This window comes from Pelobates fuscus, chromosome 12, assembly GCF_036172605.1.
Source record: "Pelobates fuscus isolate aPelFus1 chromosome 12, aPelFus1.pri, whole genome shotgun sequence".
Taxonomy (NCBI): domain Eukaryota; kingdom Metazoa; phylum Chordata; class Amphibia; order Anura; family Pelobatidae; genus Pelobates; species Pelobates fuscus.
In genome coordinates, this window is record NC_086328.1 from 137,356,767 (window position 1) to 137,374,033 (window position 17,267).

The window sequence follows — 17,267 nt, forward strand, 5'->3', positions numbered from 1 at the left end:
GAGATGGAGGCTGAAAGGCTGGGAAACTCTCTAATGTAACAAAATCAGACAGACAGACAGACAGAGGGGGGGGCAGAGAGAATGGGAGATGGAGGCTGAAAGGCTGGAAAACTCTCTAATGTAACAAAATCAGACAGACAGACGGGGGGGGGAGACAGAGAGAATGGGAGATGGAGGCTGCAAGGCTGGGAAACTCTCTAATGTAACAAAATCAGACAGACAGACAGACAGGGGGGGAGACAGAGAGAATGGGAGATGGAGGCTGAAAGGCTGGAAAACTCTAATGTAACAAAATCAGACAGACAGACGGGGGGGGGAGACAGAGAGAATGGGAGATGGAGGCTGCAAGGCTGGGAAACTCTCTAATGTAACAAAATCAGACAGACAGACGGGGGGGGAGACAGAGAGAATGGGAGATGGAGGCTGAAAGGCTGGAAAACTCTCTAATGTAACAAAATCAGACAGACAGACGGGGGGGGGGGGAGACAGAGAGAATGGGAGATGGAGGCTGAAAGGCTGGAAAACTCTCTAATGTAACAAAATCAGACAGACAGACAGGGGGGGGGGGAGACAGAGAGAATGGGAGATGGAGGCTGAAAGGCTGGAAAACTCTCTAATGTAACAAAATCAGACAGACAGACGGGGGGGGGAGACAGAGAGAATGGGAGATGGAGGCTGCAAGGCTGGGAAACTCTCTAATGTAACAAAATCAGACAGACAGACAGACAGAGAGGGGGGAGAGACAGAGAGAATGGGAGATGGAGGCTGAAAGGCTGGAAAACTCTCTAATGTAACAAAATCAGACAGACAGACAGACAGGGGGGGGAAGACAGAGAGAATGGGAGATGGAGGCTGCAAGGCTGGGAAACTCTCTAATGTAACAAAATCAGACAGACAGACAGACAGAGGGGGGGAGACAGAGAGAAGGGGAGATGGAGGCTGCAAGGCTGGGAAACTCTCTAATGTAACAAAATGTGACAGACAGACAGAGGGGAGAGACAGAGAGAATGGGAGATGGAGGCTGCAAGGTTGGGAAACTCTCTAATGTAACAAAATCAGACAGACAGACAGACAGGGGGGAGGGGAGGCAGAGAGAATGGGAGATGGAGGCTGCAAGGCTGGGAAACTCTCTAATGTAACAAAATCAGACAGACAGACAGACAGAGAGGGGGGAGAGACAGAGAGAATGGGAGATGGAGGGTGAAAGGCTGGAAAACTCTCTAATGTAACAAAATCAGACAGACAGACAGACAGGGGGGGAGACAGAGAGAATGGGAGATGGAGGCTGCAAGCTGGGAAACTCTCTAATGTAACAAAATCAGACAGACAGACAGAGGGGGGGAGAGACAGAGAGAAGGGGAGATTGAGGCTGCAAGGCTGGGAAACTCTCTAATGTAACAAAATCAGACAGACAGACAGACAGAGAGGGGGGAGAGACAGAGAGAATGGGAGATGGAGGCTGAAAGGCTGGAAAACTCTCTAATGTAACAAAATCAGACAGACAGACAGAGGGGGGGAGACAGAGAGAATGGGAGATGGAGGCTGCAAGGCTGGGAAACTCTCTAATGTAACAAAATCAGACAGACAGACAGAGGGGGGGGACAGAGAGAAGGGGAGATTGAGGCTGCAAGGCTGGGAAACTCTCTAATGTAACAAAATCAGACAGACAGACAGACAGAGGGGGGGAGACAGAGAGAAGGGGAGATGGAGGCTGCAAGGCTGGGAAACTCTCTAATGTAACAAAATCAGACAGACAGACAGACGGGGGGGGGGGGAGACAGAGAGAATGGGAGATGGAGGCTGAAAGGCTGGAAAACTCTCTAATGTAACAAAATCAGACAGACAGACAGACAGACAGACAGGGGGGGGGAGACAGAGAGAATGGGAGATGGAGGCTGCAAGGCTGGGAAACTCTCTAATGTAACAAAATCAGACAGACAGACAGAGAGGGGGGAGAGACAGAGAGAAGGGGAGATGGAGGCTGCAAGGCTGGGAAACTCTCTAATGTAACAAAATCAGACAGACAGACAGACAGAGAGGGGGGAGAGACAGAGAGAATGGGAGATGGAGGCTGAAAGGCTGGGAAACTCTCTAATGTAACAAAATCAGACAGACAGACAGAGGGGGGAGAGACAGAGAGAATGGGAGATGGAGGCTGCAAGGCTGGGAAACTCTCTAATGTAACAAAATCAGACAGACAGACAGACAGACAGGGGGGAGAGACAGATAGAATGGGAGATGGAGGCTGCAAGGCTGGGAAACTCTCTAATGTAACAAAATCAGACAGACAGACAGAGAGGGGGGAGAGACAGAGAGAAGGGGAGATGGAGGCTGCAAGGCTGGGAAACTCTCTAATGTAACAAAATCAGACAGACAGACAGACAGAGAGGGGGGAGAGACAGAGAGAATGGGAGATGGAGGCTGAAAGGCTGGGAAACTCTCTAATGTAACAAAATCAGACAGACAGACAGAGGGGGGAGAGACAGAGAGAATGGGAGATGGAGGCTGCAAGGCTGGGAAACTCTCTAATGTAACAAAATCAGACAGACAGACAGACAGACAGACAGGGGGGAGAGACAGATAGAATGGGAGATGGAGGCTGCAAGGCTGGGAAACTCTCTAATGTAACAAAATCAGACAGACAGACAGGGGGGAGAGACAGATAGAATGGGAGATGGAGGCTGCAAGGCTGGGAAACTCTCTAATGTAACAAAATCAGACAGACAGAGGGGAGAGACAGAGAGAATGAGAGATGGAGGCTGAAAGGCTGGAAAACTCTCCAATGTAACAAAATCAGACAGACAGACAGACAGGGGGGGGGGAGACAGAGAGAATGGGAGATGGAGGCTGCAAGGCTGGGAAACTCTCTAATGTAACAAAATCAGACAGACAGACAGGGGGGGGGAGACAGAGAGAATGGGAGATGGAGGCTGAAAGGCTGGAAAACTCTCTAATGTAACAAAATCAGACAGACAGACAGACAGGGGGGGGAGACAGAGAGAATGGGAGATGGAGGCTGCAAGGCTGGGAAACTCTCTAATGTAACAAAATCAGACAGACAGACAGACAGGGGGGGGGGAGACAGAGAGAATGGGAGATGGAGGCTGAAAGGCTGGAAAACTCTCTAATGTAACAAAATCAGACAGACAGACAGGGGGGGGGAGACAGAGAGAATGGGAGATGGAGGCTGCAAGGCTGGGAAACTCTCTAATGTAACAAAATCAGACAGACAGATAGAGGGGGGGGAGACAGAGAGAATGAGAGATGGAGGCTGCAAGGCTGGGAAACTCTCTAATGTAACAAAATCAGACAGACAGACAGACAGAGAGGGGGGAGAGACAGAGAGAATGGGAGATGGAGGCTGAAAGGCTGGAAAACTCTCTAATGTAACAAAATCAGACAGACAGACAGAGGGGGGAGACAGAGAGAATGGGAGATGGAGTCTGCAAGGCTGGGAAACTCTCTAATGTAACAAAATCAGACAGACAGACAGACAGACAGACAGAGAGGGGGGAGAGACAGAGAGAATGGGAGATGGAGGCTGCAAGGCTGGGAAACTCTCTAATGTAACAAAATCAGACAGGGGGGGAGACAGAGAGAATGGGAGATGGAGGCTGAAAGGCTGGGAAACTCTCTAATGTAACAAAATCAGACAGACAGACAGAGGGGGGGAGAGACAGAGAGAATGGGAGATGGAGGCTGCAAGGCTGGGAAACTCTCTAATGTAACAAAATCAGACAGACAGACAGGGGGAGAGACAGATAGAATGGGAGATGGAGGCTGCAAGGCTGGGAAACTCTCTAATGTAACAAAATCAGACAGACAGACAGAGGGGGGGGAGACAGAGAGAATGGGAGATGGAGGCTGCAAGGCTGGGAAACTCTCTAATGTAACAAAATCAGACAGACAGACAGAGAGAATGGGAGATGGAGGCTGCAAGGCTGGGAAACTCTCTAATGTAACAAAATCAGACAGACAGACAGACAGAGAGGGGGGAGACAGAGAGAATGAGAGATGGAGGCTGCAAGGCTGGGAAACTCTCTAATGTAACAAAATCAGACAGACAGACAGACAGAGGGGGGGGAGAGACAGAGAGAATGGGAGATGGAGGCTGAAAGGCTGGAAAACTCTCTAATGTAACAAAATCAGACAGACAGACAGGGGGGGGGAGACAGAGAGAATGGGAGATGGAGGCTGCAAGGCTGGGAAACTCTCTAATGTAACAAAATCAGACAGACAGACAGGGGGGGGGAGACAGAGAGAATGGGAGATGGAGGCTGCAAGGCTGGGAAACTCTCGAATGTAACAAAATCAGACAGACAGACAGACAGAGAGGGGGGAGAGACAGAGAGAATGGGAGATGGAGGCTGCAAGGCTGGGAAACTCTCTAATGTAACAAAATCAGACAGACAGACAGACGGGGGGGGCAGAGAGAATGGGAGATGGAGGCTGAAAGGCTGGGAAACTCTAATGTAACAAAATCAGACAGACAGACAGACAGAGAGGGGGGAGAGACAGAGAGAATGGGAGATGGAGGCTGAAAGGCTGGGAAACTCTCTAATGCAACAAAATCAGACAGACAGACAGACAGAGGGGGGGGAGAGACAGAGAGAATGAGAGATGGAGGCTGCAAGGCTGGGAAACTCTAATGTAACAAAATCAGACAGACAGACAGAGAGATGGGGGAGAGACAGAGAGAATGGGAGATGGAGGCTGAAAGGCTGGAAAACTCTCTAATGTAACAAAATCAGACAGACAGACAGACAGAGGGGGAGACAGAGAGAATGGGAGATGGAGGCTGCAAGGCTGGGAAACTCTCTAATGTAACAAAATCAGACAGACAGATAGAGGGGGGGGGAGACAGAGAGAATGAGAGATGGAGGCTGCAAGGCTGGGAAACTCTCTAATGTAACAAAATCAGACAGACAGACAGACAGAGAGGGGGGAGAGACAGAGAGAATGGGAGATGGAGGCTGAAAGGCTGGAAAACTCTCTAATGTAACAAAATCAGACAGACAGACAGAGGGGGGAGACAGAGAGAATGGGAGATGGAGTCTGCAAGGCTGGGAAACTCTCTAATGTAACAAAATCAGACAGACAGACAGACAGACAGAGAGGGGGGAGAGACAGAGAGAATGGGAGATGGAGGCTGCAAGGCTGGGAAACTCTCTAATGTAACAAAATCAGACAGGGGGGGAGACAGAGAGAATGGGAGATGGAGGCTGAAAGGCTGGGAAACTCTCTAATGTAACAAAATCAGACAGACAGACAGAGGGGGGGAGAGACAGAGAGAATGGGAGATGGAGGCTGCAAGGCTGGGAAACTCTCTAATGTAACAAAATCAGACAGACAGACAGGGGGGAGAGACAGATAGAATGGGAGATGGAGGCTGCAAGGCTGGGAAACTCTCTAATGTAACAAAATCAGACAGACAGACAGAGAGAATGGGAGATGGAGGCTGCAAGGCTGGGAAACTCTCTAATGTAACAAAATCAGACAGACAGACAGACAGAGAGGGGGGAGACAGAGAGAATGAGAGATGGAGGCTGCAAGGCTGGGAAACTCTCTAATGTAACAAAATCAGACAGACAGACAGACAGAGGGGGGGGGAGAGACAGAGAGAATGGGAGATGGAGGCTGAAAGGCTGGAAAACTCTCTAATGTAACAAAATCAGACAGACAGACAGACAGGGGGGGAGACAGAGAGAATGGGAGATGGAGGCTGCAAGGCTGGGAAACTCTCTAATGTAACAAAATCAGACAGACAAACGGGGGGGGGGGGTGTACAAGTATTTCTGTATTTTTGTAAATAGTCAATTAATCGAATATTGAGCAAGACTTATAAACGCAGCCTTGTAGCGGGGGGGACGGGGATAGCCGAAAAAATAGGAACAGCAACTCCCTTCACTCTCAGCCAGTGACTTAGTGTCAGGGTACCTGTGGTCTCTACCTCCGAAAGAGGTAGAGACTTAGCTGTTCCTCCATCCAGACGGTCTGATGGCTCCCTTCCCCGCGGTCTATCCGGTCATGCTAGGCCGGCCGCGAGGGAGTGACTGCCTTTTACAGCATCTAGGCAGGAAGTAGTCATCAGGACACTCCCCCGGAACAACCTGTCAGTCAATGGCTGCAGGACCAATCAGGACGTCTTGGGGGCGTGGTTACTGCTCTGAACAGGGTATTTAACAGAGCTTCTTTCATTAGCTCATTGCCCTGTCGTGGTTCTAGCTTGTTCTAGTCACTCAGTGCTTGTGTATTCTATTATCCCTTTTGGTTTTGACCCGGCTTGTTTACCTTACTCTGCTTATCTCTGTTACCCTTGATTCGGCTTGTCTCTCGCTTACCTGTCTTCTGTTACCCTCGACCTCGGCTTGTCTTTGACCATTCTATACTGTACTACTTACGTTAGTCCGGCCATTCTAAGGTCCGGTATACGTATCTGGCTACTGTTTGTACTCTGCGTGTTGGATCCCTGTCCCGATCCTGACACTTAGCAATGCCTAAATGGCTACAGTTGCAAGTAACACACAGATGGAGGCTAATAAAAGGGGGAGGGGCAGGATTTGTGGGGGCGAGCAGAGATATGTAAGACATTGGAGGGGGCTTGGCATGGGTTAAGGTTCATGTTTAAATGTCCAAGTTAGTGATGGTTAACCATGGCATCTCAGATGGGATTAAACTACATTTCACAGGATGCTTAGCTGGCCTTGAGGCTGGCTGAGCATGCTGAGAAATGTAGTCAGGAACAGCTGGGGTGTCAAGGTTAGACATCAATGATCTGTGTCAAAGTGACAGGGTAGGTATCGGGTTCTAGGTGAAAGGTTGTGGTAACGGGTCACAGAGACATTGAAAGCTGAATGACAAACACCTGCTGATACAGATAGGAACCTGCAGAGCTTGCAATTTAAATCAGGAACGGATGGAATCCCAGTTATCATGATTAGATCCTAACTGCTACAATGTCACCCTTACACATTCCAAGTAAGAAATTGGATCAGCATGGAGGGAGTAGCAGTCTCAATATGCCTTCCATTAATTATTACAGAGAAGGCGGCTTCAATTTCTGAATCTCCATCTGGTGTAAACTACAGTTCCCATAATACTTAGCAAAGGTGTGACTGGCTGAGTTATATAGGAGTCCATCTGGAGTGCTAGAGGCAGGGTTCGTGTTTGGGGATTATTTGTTTTGGCATATGAGAGAGTTTGCAATCTGCAGGGTTAAAATTCTGTTATTATTATTGATGCTCTGGTCACCAGTAGAGAGCTGTATAGTACTGACTAAGCAGTAGTATTGTGTGTTATACACATATACAGATTTAGTAATTTTACAGTTTGGCACTCCAGATGTGGACTACACGTCCCCTGATGCTTTACTAGCATTATGGCTGTCACAGCACTATGTGAGATATAGTCCACAAATCCCGGAGTGCTGACGGTTGCCTAACCCTGCACTAGAGTAACAATTTACCTGGCTCAAAACGATCAGAGTTACAATCCACAGGATTTTGCAGGTAGGTAGGCACCTATTACCCTAGAAAAATGCCAGCATCTTAACTGCCAATCTAACAATCACACTCAGCCAAGCCTCACACACAATCACACTCAGCCACCCCCACTTCACTCATTGCCACAACACACATCCCACGTAAATGTATTGCTTGGGAGTGGGGCAACTTCTGTCATCCTTTCCCTGTGGCCCAGCAGTTCCTAATTACGCACTACATTGCTGTACCTCACATCCTAAAAGCCCGGGATACAGCAATGTAACTGACACTGTAATGGTGATCACCATTGTAAATGGAGCTATAATGCCACGTGGTCAGCTTTATGTGGAACATTATATCATTGCTATAATGATACACTTTAACGTGAATCGACATAGACATATGGTTTAGAAGGGAAATTGGTGAAGTCCTCAAATCCAAACTGAAGTAAAATGATAGAGAAAGAACATAGCAAAAAGGGAATATAGTGTAGTAGGATGATGATTGTAATGTGGAACAAAAAAGAGGATTTGCACTTACAGTGTTTATAAACTAGCTCCAATTGCTGCGCCTGGGCGGTATAATCCCTGGCTAACGATATAGACTTGCAAAGGTTGCAGTCCAGGTACAAAGAGATCAAAGCATTGCATACTGTTACATAGTTTGTGATCTATAATTGTTCCCACGTCCTTTTCATTTAATGTTATCCCTAACTGTGGCTTGTGGGTTCCCTATTCCAAAAAGCATGACTTTGCATGTATCTGTATTCAATCCATTCTGCTTTTTTCCAGTCCACTAGTACAATTCCTGAAAAAAAAGAATCCTGAAATTTAAAAACAATGGTATGGATATGCGTGGGTGAATACCATTTGGCCCTGTTTTTTTTACATTGACTATATTTAATTTTTGAAGCACTTTATCCTGTGTTACCCAATCACATATTTGTTGTAACAGATTTTGTAACAGGGATTTACAAATCTACAGTCATATATGCCTATAAATCCCAATATACTAAAGAAAAATAAGTATTGAGCCATCAATTATCATTTACCTGGTTCCAAAGCTTGTATTCCTTAACTGTACTACTAGACTCTCTGGCCCAATCAGTGTCTGGATAATTACAATCCCCCATGATTAACAAATTACTCAGTTGTGCGGCCTTATTAATTTGAGATAACGGTTGCTCTTCCCCATCAGTCCTAATGTTTGGGGGCTTGTAATATATCCCTACTATTAATGGATATCCCCCGTTTCCTCCTCTACATATTTTTACCCATAAGCTACCATTTGTTTCTTAAACTTTATTTGAACAGCATTTACATTATACCTTCTTGCTCTGTCTGCTAGTCTTACCCACCTCTCCCCTCATCTCCACCTTCCTGGACTTCAGCAGCATTTCATCTTCCTTCCTTACTATCGACCTTATTTATCCTTCCTCCCCTACTGCTAGTTTTTATTTGCCGGTCACTGATTTCGTTGCGATATGGATGATGACACTTTTAGGTGTCAGATGTGGCTGACAAAGTGATGGGAAAAAGAGAGGATAAAAAGACAATGGTGACAGAATGTGTACCGGATATTTCAGTCCATGGACACGTCTTGGGCTCACAATGATATTAATGTTACACAGCACTATGGAACATGCTGACACTTTGCAAATAAACATAATAACTAATAATTATAATAGAAAAAACAAAAATAGTTCGTATGCCATAACCATAGCTTGGAAAGGTAAAGGTGACCAGGGTAGGGAATAGACCCTGAAATAAATAAAATATGTAATCTTTAGTAAATAAACCAGGCCGTTGTATACTTGAAAGCTGATAAATGTATGAAAACGTAAAATACCAAGAACTAAATATCTGAAATTGGATAACACCATCAGGGAAATTACGCACATTACATTGTAGACACACACACACTACATCCCTAATACACACACCCTAGATCCCGTACATAACTACGGATCCTCTACACACACACACATACACACACTAGAATCCCTATATACACTCGGAATCCTCTACACACACACACACACACACACACACACACTAAATCTCTTACACACACAATAGATTCCCTATAGGCACACACTGCACCACCTACACACACTCCATTAATGACATACACACTACTTTCCCTAAACACACACACTTTACAACCCCTACATACACTACATCCTCTATACACACATACACTACAGCCCCTATGCACACACTCGCTACATCCCCTATACTCACACTCTCTCACTCTCTACAGCCCCTAGCCATACATATTACACCACATTGCTCCTGCCACCCCCAAAGAAAGAACACAAAAACCAACCCATATGTAATAAGAAAACTATGCAATTTAGATAAACATACTGTTCTGTTCCCCCTCAGCCTAGGTTAGGTGTCGGATGGGTCAAGTGGCGACTTTTATTACAATTCAACCATTTTGTTGCATTCTAAAATGTGTTGTTTATTCTAATGCTTTGATTTACACAGGGTGCAGGATTTCCCATTTCCTTTCAATGTTTATACGCATGCAGCATTGTCATAACAGCCTGATTTTAATGTCTCTGGTAGGGTTACCGTAATGTACCCTAAGTGGATCATTTCTGTGCTCCTTCTATATCCAATATTTCCATTGTTTTGGTGAACGCTGGTATTTTGTACAAGATCTGTTGGTATATTCTCTGCAGCTAATATGTTCTCCAGATATATTAATATTTCTCTGCTGGGAATTTGACTCCAGGGTCCTTGGTGGATGGGTCACCTATTCGTGTTTACTGTAGGCTTTATTGTGGGAATATTACATGGGCTTAAAGTACACTTTTTACCATTTAACACAGACTCGGTCGGAACACTAAAAGTCTTGGAAATGTTCTGTGGATTGAAAGTACATGCACCCCTGTCACATAAATGAAACCTCTGGTATCAGTTCAAGGTTTAACAAACAACTCTGCTAAAAGTCAGATTAACACTGTAACGTGTGGTGTGATCAGAGCTGGGTGATCCAGTGTGTAAATGTGGGTCCATCTATATCTAATCTGGATATTAGGGGTTCTGTGATATGAGGCTTCTGTTAATTATAAATTATCTGGACTCTTTATCTCTATATTATTATATACAAACATATAGGTCAGCACTCTTCATGATTAGAGCCACCCAGAGAAGGTCTAAGATTCCATTGGGCTCCGGCAGTTTCCCCCCTTTTCATTCTTCACATAAGGGATGGTTAATGGGGCCAAGCAACTCGATATTTCCTGGGCCCCTGTCTCACCCCTGGGCCATAGGCAGCTGCCGAGGGGCGACATCAGGTTAATCTTGCTCTCTGTCTCCTTTAATGGTAAATAATGGGTAGAAAGTGACCCCAATTTAAATGCATCATACATATAATGCATTTTAAAAAATGCAAAAAATAAATAAATCCAATTTAGAATTGTGCAGTATTCCCAACAATTGAAAATATATAACAATACCAATAAATATACATTTAAAATCAATTATAAACACCCGTGCATACTAATAATAAAATTCACCTTACAATTAGCATTTAATATTCAATCTTTTTAATATTTAATCCTTTTTCATGTGTAAATGTTTTCATTAAAGTGCATATTATACAAAGTGACCCGATCATTTACTAATATGCACTTTATTAAAAAATACTTAGATACAAAAAAGGAGGAATATATAATATTAATCAAATATTAATTGCATTGTAGTCTTCAGTTCATAAATTTCAACCTTGAAACCCATTCTTACAATTAATATTAATTGGTTAATTATTTAAAATACTAAACGTTATTTATGGGTGACTTTTATTATTTGTATGCAGAGGTATTTAAAACATTTTGAATTGTTATTATTTAATATTATTGAATTTATTTTCATATTAATTGATAATATTATATTTGTGCAAGTGTCAGTAACATCATCACACTTTTCTTTTTTTTCCCTCATTCTATATAAAGGGACACTATAGTCACCAGAACAACTACAGCTTATTGTATTGTATACAGCTTATTGTATTGTATACAGCTTATTGTATTTGTTCTGGTGAGTATAGTCAATCCCTGCAGGCGTTTAATGTAAACACTGTCTTTTCAGAGATAATGCAGTTTTTACATTACAGCCTAGTGATAACTTCACTGACCATTCCTCAGATGGCTGTTATTGGTGCTTCCTGGGGCAGTGCTGCACAGTGTGACTGACATTCAATTTCTCCACCCTCTGCATGCAGACACTGAAATTTCCTCATAGAGATGCATTGATTCAATGCATCTCCTTGAGGAGGTGCTGATTGGCCAAACCAGTGTTTGGCTCCACCCCTGTCCCTCCTCCTTGTTGATTCCAGCCAACCCAATGCTTTCCAATATGGGAAAGCATTGGATTGGCTGAAATCCTAAATTCTGATGATGTCAGCAAGGAGGCGGATCGGATTCGGGGCCAGTGCCAGCGCAGGGCTGGAAATACGATACATTTTATTAGCCTTTAATGGAGTTAAGGGAGGCAAGCCGCCTGAATAGTGGTTTTAACACTATAGGGCCAGGAATACATGTTCTAATTTATTTTTTATATTTATTAGCACTGTTATAAATTTAAGTTGACTTTAAAAGGTTTGTGTACAGAAGATTGTTAATAGTGAAACCTTTTTAGCTGTTACCTTGCATACTTGTGTTCCCCATTCTCCTTTCTCTAGTTTCTCCATTGAGATACATTAAGAGACACTTTGGCAGCAATTTAATGAGCTTCCCAGACGATATAATACTGTTAGATTTAATGACAAACTATTTAATGACAAAAATTCCCATAGACTTTAATTGTGGCCTCTGTAGATAAATAATTTGAAAAGCCTTTCTAGCAGTATTGCGTATACTGCGCCCAATACAAAAGGTTTGGGAATCCTTGTATTGTATGCAGCAGCACCTATATACCTGTTTTTTTCTTTCTAGTAGTATTGAATCATTTGGAAAAGCTTATTAAATTGAGCCATTTTTATTTCCACTGAAATCGTTGGAGTAGTGGAAAGTAAAATGGATGGTGGAACGCTCACATGGTACAGGTTTAAACGCATCACGTGTGGCGAGGTACATACATGCGAAGGCTCCTTACGTTCAGATGGCTGAGAGCGGACATAATGAGCACACTGGGTTTAAAGAGACACTGAGACGTTTTCCTTTCATTATGCCCAATATATCTTAATGATTATACTCCCTCATTACCAATGGCCTTTATTTATATTTATTATCTATTATTCCTTGTGCCTGATCTCGCTGCCTGGATGCTTCCATTTTGTTCTCCTCTGTCTACGATGTCCGCAGTTTCCCTGCTGTAGGAATCTTTGACTGGTGCCTTGTATACAAATTGACTTGGCAACTGAAATGGAAGTCTTAAAAAGCTCTACCCAATATCAAATCACACAACTCCTAAGAAGAAGTACTATCTACTTCATCTAACGTATAACTAAAAATCCAAGGTGAATTCAAAGGTGAAACAGATGGACAAAAAAAAGGATTTAAATAAAAGTGTAGGCAGAAGAAGGGCACTCACTGGACCACCGATGGATGAAGAGATATGGGACGATTTTGTTGGAACTTTGGTGTGTTGTTTACTGTTGTGTTACATAGTTACATAGTTACATAGCTGAAAAGAGACTTGCGTCCATCAAGTTCAGCCTTCCTCACATATGTTGTTGCTGTTGATCCAAAACAAGGCAAAAAACCTAGTCTGAAGCGCTTCCAATTTTGCCACAAACTAGGAAAAAATTCCTTCTTGACCCCAAAATAGCAGTCAGATGTCTCCTTGGATCGAGCAGCTATTACCCCACTAATTAGAAATGATATCCCTGTATGTTATGTTTTTGTAAGTATTTATCCAATTGCAGTTTAAACATCTGCATGGACTCTCATAAATCCACCTCTTCAGTCAGAGAATTCCACATCCTTATTGCTCTTACTGTATAAAAACCTTTTCTTTGCCTTAGATGAAATCTCCTTTCTTCCAGTCTAAATGTGTGACCGCGTGTCCTATGTATAGCCCTGTTTATGAATAGATTTCCAGATAATGGTTTGTACTGGCCCCGAATATATTTGTATAATATTATCATATCCCCTCGGAGGCGCCGTTTTTCCAAACTAAAGAGATTAAAAATGTTAACCTTTCTTCGTAACTAAAATGCTCCATTCCTTTTATCAATTTTGTAGCTCGTCTCTGGACTTTTTCTAGTGCCTTGATATCTTTCTTTAGAACGGGTGCCCAAAATTACACAGCATATTCAAGGTGTGGTCTTACCAGCGATTTATAAAGAGGCAAAATTATATTTTCATCCCGAGAATTTATGCCCCTATTTATACATGACAAAACCTTACTGGCCTTAGCAACTGCAGATTGACATTGCATATTGCTGCCTAATTTGTTGTCTATAACAATTCCCAAATCCTTCTCGTGTGTGGTTATCCCTAATTCACTACCATTTAGTGTGTAAGTTGCTTGTGCATGCTTGACCCTGAAGTGCATAACTTTGCATTTCTCTACATTAAATTTCATCTGCCATTTTAGTGCCCAGTCCCCCAATCTATCTAAATCCCCCTGCAGCAAAGCAATATCCTGCTCACATTTTATTACTTTACAAAGTTTTGTGTCATCTGCAAACACTGATACATGGCTTTCAATGCCTATTTCAAGATCATTTATAAATATGTTAAATAGAAGCGGTCCCAAAACAGAACCCTGAGGGACACCACTTACCACTTTTGTCCAGCCTGAAAATTTACCATTAATGACAACTCGTTGTACTCTACACTTTAGCCAATGTTCTACCCAAGAACAAGAATATTAATCTAGACCAATTTCTTTTAGTTTGAAGACTAACCTATTGTGAGGAACCGTATCAAATGCCTTGGCAAAATCCAAGTAGATCACATCCACTGCAACACCCTGATCTATACTTCTACTTACTTCTTCGTAGAATGCAAGATATTTTGACCTGACCTATGTTTCATAAAACCATGCTGATTATTGCTAATAACACAGTTCTTCCCAATGAATTCCTGAATATTATCCCTTAATAACCTTTCAAATATTTTCCCAGTTACAGAAGTTAAGCTCACAGGTCTATAATTTCCAGGCAAGGATTTTGAACCCTTTTTAAATATAGGAACAACATCTGCCTTCCTCCAATCCTCCGGTACAACACCTGTGGTGTTTATGGTTATATTTATTTATTCAAGTCCTTGGTAAAAAGCAAAGTGTGTTGGTCTGGTAAATATATGTATTTTAAAATATAAGCAATACATATTTTAAATGTGTACTTGTTGTATTTTGGTGAAGCTGTTCCCAAATATGAGAAACAGAGGTGTACAGTGCAATTCGGATTGCAAGGCGTTAACCTGCAAAATGATTTTACACTATTCTATTTAGAATTAAGACGTATTCCTGTATAGGAGACTACAAGGGAATATATAGAAACATAGAATGTGACGGCAGATAAGAACCATTCGGCCCATCTAGTCTGCCCAGTTTTCTAAATACTTTCATTAGTCCCTGGCCTTATCTTCTATGCTATTCCATGTATCCACTACCCTCTCAGTAAAGTAATACTTCCTGATATTATTTTTAAACCTTTGTCCCTCTAATTTAAGACTATGTCCTCTTGTTGTGGTAGTTTTTCTTCTTTTAAATATAGTCTCCTCCTTTACTGTGTTGATTCCCTTTATGTATTTAAATGTTTCTATCATATCCCCCCTGTCTCGTCTTTCCTCCAAGCTATACATGTTAAGATCCTTTAACCTTTCCTGGTAAGTTTTATCCTGCAATCCATGAACCAGTTTAGTAGCCCTTCTTTGAACTCTCTCTAAGGTATCAATATCCTTCTGAAGATAGGGTCTCCAGTACTGCGTACAATACTCCAAGTGAGGTCTCACCAGTGTTCTGTACAATGGCATGAGCACTTCCCTCTTTCTACTGCTAATACCTCTCCCTATACAACCAAGCATTCTGCTAGCATTTCCTGCTGCTCTATTACATTGTCTGCCTACCTTTAAGTCATCAGAAATAATCACTCCTAAATCCCTTTCCTCAGATGTTGAGGTTAGGACTCTATCAAATATTCTGTACTCTGCGCTTTTTACAGAGGTGTAACTAGAAACCACTGGGCACCGGTGCGAAAACTGCCCTGAGCCCCCCCCATACATCTACCCCCCACTACTCCTCCCATATGCCTACTCTCCCCCTCCCATACGTTGCACCCACACACATGCAGACAAACAGATACACATGCAGACACACACATAGACACACTCACATATACAGAGACACACACATAAATACAAACACACACACACACACACAAACACATATAGTTACACACAGAGACAAATACATACACACATACAGACACACACATACATACATACAAACACACACACACACACACACACACACACAGAAACATTCATACAGACACACACAGACAAACACACATATACATACAAACAAACAAACAAACAAACACACACATATAAAAAATGTTTTACTCACCCTCCTGTTTCCTACCTTTTAGGTGCAGGAGGGTGACTTCCCTGGGGTCCAGTGGCTCAGCCTAATGGGAGTCAGAGTTCCCATTCTGACGCCCTCCACTTCCTTCCGCGTGGCTCCCGGTTTAAGCTGGGAGGAGTGACCAGGGCTGTCACTTCCTCCCACCTCTGATGTCATCTCAAGGGGGCCTGGTTGCACTGTTAAAGCGTTGCAGCGCTGACCGGGCCCCCTGGAAATTAATTTCCATCGGGTGGCCCTAATAGCATGGGCCACCCGATGGGCCCCTTAATGTGCGGACACGGCAGTTCTACCATGTGGGCTGGGGCCACAACACATGGCGGTGGGCACTGTGGTTGCAGCTGTGACCCCGGTAGTTCCGCCACCTTCTGAATCCTATTTACTACAAGGCAACCCTTTTCATGTATACGTGTCCCTGACAACATGGTGGGTAGGGTAACCCTACTGACAGGCACATTTTCCTGCCATTTGGTTTACAGTTCAAGGCCTGAATTTAAAAAAAATTGGACTGCTCTCCCAAGCCTGGGACTGTTGGGAAGTATTTAATACAGATATACACTATTCTTTGTGTAAGTTGCAGATGCTCTGAATACAATGTATAAATGTCAGGTTGCAGGATTGCACAGCGGTTTCTGAGCTAATTTCCATTGGGAAAGCATGAGAATATTAGTCTCTCTATTCTTTCTATCGCTGTTAGCTACATTGCCCCTTAGCTTCTGTCAGCCTGGGAATGGTGCCCACTCGGTGAAAGGGGAGAGCTCTCTGGGCCAGGAGAACTGTCTTATTAACAGGATCACAGGTGAATTTGGAAATAGCCTGGTACAATGCTGTGACTTCACCAAAATGCTGCACTTAGCTTATGTTAATACCCGGGAATTTACTCTAATATGAGCCAATTTTGTTCCTTGATGGAATTAATTCATAAAACTGGATTTGTCTCACTTCCTATTGGAGTGTGTTACTAAATAGTGATCTGTGAAAAGGGCAGAACAGACTGAAATTCGGTTATTTTTTAGAAACTCCACAATGTTCAATTTAGTAAACATACACCTCCTAGATGATACATTATAGGGTTATTCACAAAGACATGACTTGTGACAAGGGAATTGTTGCTTTTAGGCCAATATAGAAATGTATTTATGCCTTAATTTTCCCATTCCTTTTGCCCACAATGCTGCTTTTTGTGATTAACCTTGTGAATGTGTTAACACGTCATCTAATCATATGTTCGCAAATCACA